We start from the raw sequence: 8,363 nt of genomic DNA on the forward strand, positions 1-8,363 counted from the left end.
AGGGGTCCACTAGTTCCTACATGCCTCTCCTGCTCACTTCTTGGGTCTTTTCCCTCCCTTAACCTCCAAATCTGCCATGTCAACCTCACCTGCCCTTTAGTTTTATCTGGCAGTGTGCTAAGCTCCTCCCTGCCTCTGGGCCTTTCCACAGCATTTCTCCAGCACCCGTAGGCTAAGCCTACTTTGGGGTCTCAGTTTAAATATCCCTTTTTCAACGTAGCTCTCCTACAAGGAGGCATCCCCTGCTATGTACTCACTGGCCCAGGTCACCTGCTCATTAATACTGGGCATGTGCCTATCTCTGCCCCAACAGTGGCAGTCAGGTGCTAGAGGGACAAAATGCAGGGCTCAGGGGCTGTGGCAGGGAGGTCTTTCTTAGAAGAAGCTCTGAGTAGATGGGCACCGTGAAGTGTGTCCAGATACACAGAAAGGACAGGGAGAAAGCCACGGTCAGCTGGTAACACAGGGCTGGGTGACTGATGAGTCCACATCCGCCTTTGCCAGGGGTGCCTGATCAGGAGGGGAATGATTTGCCTAAAGCCACTCAGCACAGGGCTGGTCTCCCCATCTCAGCGGAGGGTTCCTGCCAGTGCCCTGGGCTGCAGAGAGAGGAGATGGGCTAAGGAGAACAGGGGTGAGAATTGGCAGTCCAGGGCTTGGGGCTGGGAACTGAGGGAAGGGGAAGACGGGGCTGTGTGAGGTTCATGGCAGGGGTCTCCTCCTGGGCCAGCTGGATCCCTGGGCACCTACTCAGAGCATTGCCTCCTCCTCAGCCAAGCCAGTCATTCAGGAGCTACTCCTGGGGGACCCTGGGTTCCCAGACCTCAAGCATTACAGGCTGCTAGGTGGAGGTCTCTATGGGGAAGCAAGGGGGCTGAGGGAGACTTGGAACCCTCATTGCTCAAGGCAAGAGAGTCTGGTGTCCTAGATGGGGCAGAAGATGATAAATGTGACATGGGCCATGAGGCAGTTGGGCCAGTGTTCAGCCCCTGCCCTGCAGGCTCTCCTGGAGGCTGTGGCATAACTCTCCTGTATGTTGGGCCTGGGGTTGGTTTGGGGTATAACTAATTGGCACAAATAAAGAGTTTTTAATGTGTATTCTGGCCACTTTGAGGATCCATTCTGCCTTCAAACTCCTTCAAGTTCAGGCAGAGATTTATAATAGCCCGCCCCTCCCTCCAGGACTAATGATGGCCACTGCTGCCCCTCCACGCCTCCCTCACCCTTTGGGGACCAAAAGCCCAGTGGTGGGTGAAGTTGGTCTGGTTATGCCCCTTATAGACAGAGGGAGGAGATCTAGAGTGGACAAACTGAGCCAGGGACTTTCTAGCAACCCCCCAGTCTGACAGTGGTAGGCTGGAGCTAGATGGACCTGCTCTGCTCAGATGCAGCCAGGATGAGCAGAAGCCTGTGCTGCTGTGGAAATCTCCCAGGCCAGCAAGGAGGAGAGGCTGATTCAGGACTGGATAGTCCAGAGAGGGGCCTTGAGCCCAGCAGAATCACTGTGGTCTAGGTGGGTCAAAATGCTGGGCTGTCTTATTCCCTGGGTAGCAGTAGGACTGGCAAAACTGGAGGAGAAAGCCACACAGGCCACCTCTGCTGGCCTTGCTAGCCATGGAGGCAGAAACTGACTCTATAGCATCCTGGGTTATCCCTCCTCTTTCAGGGACAGGGTGTATCATCCTGTTCCTGACCATGTGCTGAGCCACCTGAAGGTGGTTATCCTATCCCATCCCAGCATGGTGCTCCACAGCTACCCTATCCTTCAGGGAGGGCTGAGCCCAGAAAGTGAGACTGGGCAGCTGCCAGGAAGAGGCAGACTAGAGCTGTCATGTAAAGGATGGAGGGACTCTGGAGAGGGATGGGCACAGGGAAAGGATCCCAGGTAGGAGGGAAGGTGAGGAGGTGGAGCCCAGGCTGGGCCTTCACTCTCAGCAGGAAGGCTCCCCCAGCAGAAGCCATACAGGGGGAAAGGAAACCTGTCTGAGCAGGGCCCTGACTGATCAGCAAAGAATAGACTTTATCTTTCAGAAGAAGAGGGTTACCCTGGGCTCTCTCAGAGCTGGTGGGGACAGTTCCCTGCTTTTCTCTCCAGGGTTGCTAGCCTAACTCCCTTCCTGGGACTGCAGTCTCCTCTCCTCTGCCCCGGGCTCAGAGTCCAGCTCCTCTATACAGGAGTGGGTGTATAAATTCAAGTGGGTACTGCCAGCCAAGGACTCTAGAAGTCACTAGGGTGGGATGGGATGCAGAGACCAATTCCTAGGTCACAGTCTGTGCTCCAACCAACCTCTGTTATTGGCCATCTCCTCAGGCAATAAACGGGTCACCATCTCTGGGCTGCAGGCTCCCTGTGATATCCTTCAGGATTTAAACTCCTCCTGGGGCCCCACCAGCCTGGCACTGGCTGCTGGGTATAGACAGCTGCTCTGCCCTGCAGCTGTTCCACAGAGCAGGCTCCCATCTTGGGGGCAGGGTCCAAGCAATCTCTGTCTTTTTATCTCAGTATTTCTCTGCTTCTGGTTCTCTCCACGTTTTCCTCTGTCTCTTGATATCTGCTTTGTTCTTTTTCTTATCTTCCTCCTGGACTGGTGAAATTTCTGTAATTCTGTTGTCAATCTTTCCTTCTTCTTCTTCTTTATTTATTTATTTTTTTCTGTGCTGGGGTTGCCAACCCAGGGCCTTGTACACGTTAGGCAAAGGCCCTGCCACTGAGCTACATCCCCAGTCCTCTTCTTCCCTGTATTGTTTCTTTTTCTACTCTTTCCTTCAACCCCAATCATCCACAACCAATTAGCTCCACAGCCTGCTGTTCTTGTTGCAGAAACAGCTTTCACTGTCCCCTTAGGTCCACTGTCAAGGCTGCCACCCAAGTTCAGACACCCAGCGGCCTTGGTCTTAAACTGCTACAGAACTCTCCAAGTGGCTCCTCTTTCTTCCTTGACATCACTGCCAAAATATTTTCCCACACATGGTGTTTCTTCCTGTCTCTTCCAGATCAAAACCAAGTACAGTTCCCTGGTGCTTTCAGTGCAAACCAGTCCTCTTACTACTCAGACCCTCTGTCCTCTGTCTGGCTTTCCCCAGTGTGACTAGAAGCAAGGAAGAGGTAGACACATGGCCTCTCTGAGATAGGGGGCCACAACAGATCAGAGGTTTTAGGGAATTGACCTAGCTCCTCCAGCTAGAGAGCATGCTGAAGGCTTGGCTGGAACAGATCTTAGGCTAGGGACAACCTGAGACTGAGTCAGCTCAGCAATCCAGTAATGCTTCTCATTTGTGTGGTCAGTGCTGAGTGGAGGAAGGAAGCAAAATCAATGACCCTAGGAGACCCTTTTCTTGTACTGCTTTCTTGTACTCTCTTTCAAAAGAACTCTTTTTTGATGTTGGCTGTCAGGCGTAAAAACTCAATGGAGTCACATTGAAAAACAGTGATGTACAATTAGAGCACTCACTACATTTTGGACTTCTTGCTAAATGCTGGGATCCAAAAGGTAATGAAATACTCATGTCCTGTGTACAGTTGAACCATGTGAAGTTGCCCATTTTTTATGAAAAAAAAAAAGATCAAATATTGGAAATTTCATGTTTCACCTTAGTACTTGAGAAGACCAAAGATGGATAGGGGAGTTCAATAGGTAAAGAGGCAATGGCTAGATCCTGTAACAGCTCTGATGGGAATAAGTTATGGAAATCCCAAGGAGAGAAATGAACCTGAGCCAAGACATAATTGAAAGCTTCCTGGAGAAAGTGCCATCAATAAGAGGTATAGGATGGGTAGGGTAGTCAGTTAAGAACGGGGGTGCGAAAGGAGACAGGGGATGTGTAGGGCATAATACTACTTTGGACAGAGAAAATAGCATGCAGAAAGGTTTGGGACATGCTGTAGGCCTGGCTAGAATGGTTCTCAGGCCAGGCACAGTCAGTCACTAAGTCAGTCCAGAAATCTGGTAATGCCTCTCACTGTTAGGAAGAGAACCTGGCAAATTGAGAACCTGAATAAGGTTCCATGTGGCCAATGCACTGAGTTCAACAAAGAGACAGTGAGAACTGAAGCTTGAGAAAGAAGCAGGGCAGGATGTTCAGGATGTTTGATTGGGTTTCATCTTGAAGGTAATGGAAAGCCATTGTCATTTTAACAAGAGAATTATGACCTTAGGTTTGTGCTTTTGAAAGATCATTCTAACTTCCTGAGTGGAGGCAGCAGATGAAGAGGAAGATTTTGAAGGGGGAAAGGGGCAGTTAGAAGGCTCTCAGACTAAGAGCTGGTGGTGGGTTGACCCTGGGAAATATGGTGAATATGGAAAGAGAAAGCAAGAATGATTGAGTGGAGGGATGGTGGAAAGTCTGGAATGTGGAGGCATTAGTCAACCCACACTCGAGGCCATGGTTTCTCTCCCAGAGTTCCTGGGGGGAAGCCTGCAGTGTTTTCCCACACATTTCAGTCTATTGTCAAAGAAAACACCTAAGAGGATGGATGGTCTGGGCTGCAGCTATGGAGGAAAGCCTGTGTCTACCATAAGAGGTTGGGCCTGGGGTCACCAGGACTCAGACTCTGGGCTTATCCCCTTAGAAGTAAGATGTCACTTTGCTCCTTTTTCAAAATTCCCAGTCTAGCCTTTTCCTGTGACCTCATGTCTTGGCTGCTGGCCTCTGAGCCTCCTTTTTGCCTATGGGTCTCTGAGCTGGAGTTCCTGCTCTAGTAAACCTTATCTTTTGCTTCTACTGACTCAGAGCTCCTGATTCCCTGCTCTAGTTCTCCCCAGGAAGGAATCCTGGGCCTCCCTATGGCCTGTCATGTTACATCCCTACCTCTAACTCAGCCACTTCTTTTATGCTTTTGAGCATCTGTTGGCTGAAAAAGTTTTATTTCTGTTCAAGGAGTTCCTGAATATAGTGGAGCCAAGAGGGACTGAGTCAGAAACAGTGTTTCCTTTACTCTGGTTGTGGGTGGAGTTCTCCACTTCAGATAAATCCATCCCAGACCTAAGATGGGATGTCAAGTCTAAAGGCCCAAGTCCTGGCTCTGTGCTCCCACAGGGCAGGTCCTAAGTGCCAGCTCTTCTTAGGCACATGCCCTATGAGCCACAAAGTTCTTTCTTCCATTCTTGGTCAAAGTCAGGTGAACATTTCCTCTCAAATGCTCTTCCCCTGAGCTCCATATGCATGGAGGGAGAGTTTCCATAGCTTTGGAGTTGGGAGACAGGGGTCACACTTCTCCATCACTGGGCCTCTGAGGACTAATGAATGATGAGCTCAGGCCTGTGGAGAATACAACTCATCGGTTTTGTTTCCAGGTGAAGCTATGAAAAGAGGATGGAGGGAACCATGGGTACAGGGAGAGACTCTGGAGGAGGGGGTTACTGCTGAGAATCCAGGGCTCTCTGGCTTCCTCATCATGATCGGCAATCACCCATGAGGATGCCCTGGACCGTAGGTCAATTGGTTAAACCCAAAGTGTTTTTAGTATCTCACAAAACAAGGAGCCCAAAGGTGGGGCTGGCTCCAGGAGCTCCAGAAGCAGCTCTGGCTCTGCTTTTACACTTCCAGGTTCATTCCATTCTTCTGAGAGAGAGCAGCTCTTCCTGTATGTACCTTATTAATGTTTTTAATCAATGCAAAATCATTATCCATCCCTCCCAAAAGTCTCTCTCTCACATCCCATTGGCAAGAATTGTTCCAACCCCTTCATAAAACAACTGGCAAGGGAAATGGGACTACTGCACTGTCCTAGAGAAATCCCTCACCTGCTAGAGAAAGTGGTTGTCCCTTAACTCAGTCAAGTGTTTTGCAAGTGGGAGGAACAACCAGAGGAATAGATGTTGGGTGTGTGGTCAACAAGGTCAACTGTGGTAAACTGGAACTTAACCTGACTCCTCCTCATCACTTGGCAAGAAGAAGGTAATTGTTTTTAGCAATAAAAAAGAAAGGGATTTGAGTCATGGCAGGTCAGGGGCTGAGCTGGACATTTGGACTCAGAATTCTTCCCAACTGTACTTTTTGCTGCTCACAGCACTTTTCTGTCCACTGTCTTGTTCAATGATCATAATGACCCTGTGAGCAAGGCAGGGAAGTGATTATCTCCATTTGACAGGTGAGGAAGAGGAGACACTGAGAGCAAAAGTGACTTTCCCAGATCCCTTCCAGGCATCCTTTAAATCACTGCCTAGATAGATCAGTGTGTAATGTGGCTTATTTTTAGATCTCTTAGGGAGAGAGTTCATTCTTACTGGGTACAGGATCTAGTTGTGGAGTTTACTGTCCGGGACTCAGAGAGCTTCTAAGCTATCCAGGACATTTTTTTCTCATCCATCTCCGGGAAAGAGATGCAAAGACTACCTTCCCCACCTGGAGCACAGGCCTTTTCTATTACCAGACAGGAGCAGCTAGCTTCTTAACCTTGCATTCCAGGGAGTAGCACTGTCCTTGGTACCCGTCTCTGCTTTCTACTCTCTGCTGTCCTTGATAGTTCCTTTTTTAGTGTGGAGGCTGAATTCTTAAATTAAGATCAGGAGGGAATACAGGAAGTACAGTCCACCCTAATATTCCCCTGGCAATCCCATTGAGGAATTTCGCTGTGGTAGGCAAGTAGGAATGAATTAAAAAGTGATTTGCAAGTTTCAGACATAGCTCTCATGGCTCTGTTGGCTTAGCACAAGTCTACCACCCTGAACAGTGTGTTGTTTATGTTTCTGGTTCAAGGTTCAGCAAACTATGGACCACAGGATAAGTCAGGCCCATCGCCTACTTTTGTAAATAAAGTTTTATTGATTCTTGGTCATGCTCATTTGTTTACTTACTTTCTATGGCTACTTTTGCTCTAGTAGCAGAGTTGAGCAGTTCTGACAGAAATTCTATGGCCCACAAAGGTTAAATATTTATTACCCTGCCCCCTTACAGAAAAATTTGCTAACTCCTGCTGGTTTATTCCATCATGGGCAGAAGACTTGTTCTGAGCATATTCCTATATTATTGATAATTCCCTTTAGTTCTATACCCCACACCTCAGTACAGAATGGGGTCCCTTCCTGGCTCCCCAGTTGCTGGATAAACACACTTCCTTACTCATCTGGGTCCTAGATCAATCTCATCTTTTTAGATCTAAACTAACTCACTGGTGCTCTCCGGCCTCTTCCCACAGATGTTTCCCCAACCCCCCATCTTGGGCATAAAACCTTCTGCTTAGCTCCCCAAACCAAACCTCTAGTTTAGTGAACACTAACTACTAGTTAACCACTATTCTCCTCTAGGAAACTTCAACCTCTTTATAACTGCTTTCATTGTGTTAGGACTTTTTCAGTTGCAAACAACAGAAACCTGATCCAACTTTTCTTAATTAAAAAAAAATTAAATCTGCTTAAAATTTCAGAAGTAGATCTTATTGCTCTCAGCACATAGGTGATGCCATGGCCACACTTGACTCATTCCTCCATATTGGCTTTATTCTGGCAGACCTTTACCATACAGTGAGGGAAGATCTCCTAACAGCTTCATATCCTTTCAACATTCTCAGGTCCCAAGGAAAGGGACCATCCTTTAGTTCCAACAAAAGAGCCCAGAACTGAGTCTTAGTGGCTCAGATGGGGTCATGTGATCATATCCAAACCCATCACCATGGTGGGGGAGTGAGATGTTGTGAATGGCCAGGTGTGGCATAGAGGGTGGGGTGGATGCCAGGAGACTGCTAGGTACACAGAATGGAGGAGGAAGAGGGGAGAGTGGATGCTGGCCAGGCAAGGACAACAGATAAACACTTGACACTTGCTGGGTTTGTGTTACTTCTTCCTGGTGGACTGCCATTTTCTCCTCTGCTTTCCTCTCAGGTGACTATAACGATGGCCTCATCTCTTTCAGCTTGAAGGACAAAGCCTGTGCTGCTGCTTTGGCTAGAACATATCCTCTTGACTGCCTCTCTGGCCTTCTCTCTCCTTTATCTTGAGTTTGGGCAAAACTGAACTTCTACCAGCAACTCCCCAAATGTCCCAGGTCCTCACCACGTCTTTGCCCTTTACTTGCCCTTCTCACTTTGTCTGCAAGGCACGCTTCTGTCAATAACCCTTCCCCTGGACAGAAGAACACATCCTCTCCCCTGTGCTATCACAGCCCCTGTTCTCATGTCCCACTGCCTCCAACCCTGCCCTGACCCTGCTGGGTGGCCCTCTGTTTGTCTTTGTCTTCTTTCTTAGACCATAAGCTCCTTGAGGACAGGGATGTGTCAGGCAAAGTTTGTTGAATAAAAATGTCTTCTCTGGGAGCTGGCCTTTGTGTGGCTTCTCCAACTCTGGCCTGATAGCAATGCTGCGTCCACTAACATCCCAAAGGCCCAGTGCGAGACCATAGGCATCCAAGAAGGATGAAGTCAATTA

The sequence above is a fragment of the Sciurus vulgaris genome (genome assembly GCF_902686455.1).
Source record: "Sciurus vulgaris genome assembly, chromosome: 2".
Classification (NCBI taxonomy): Eukaryota; Metazoa; Chordata; class Mammalia; order Rodentia; family Sciuridae; genus Sciurus; species Sciurus vulgaris.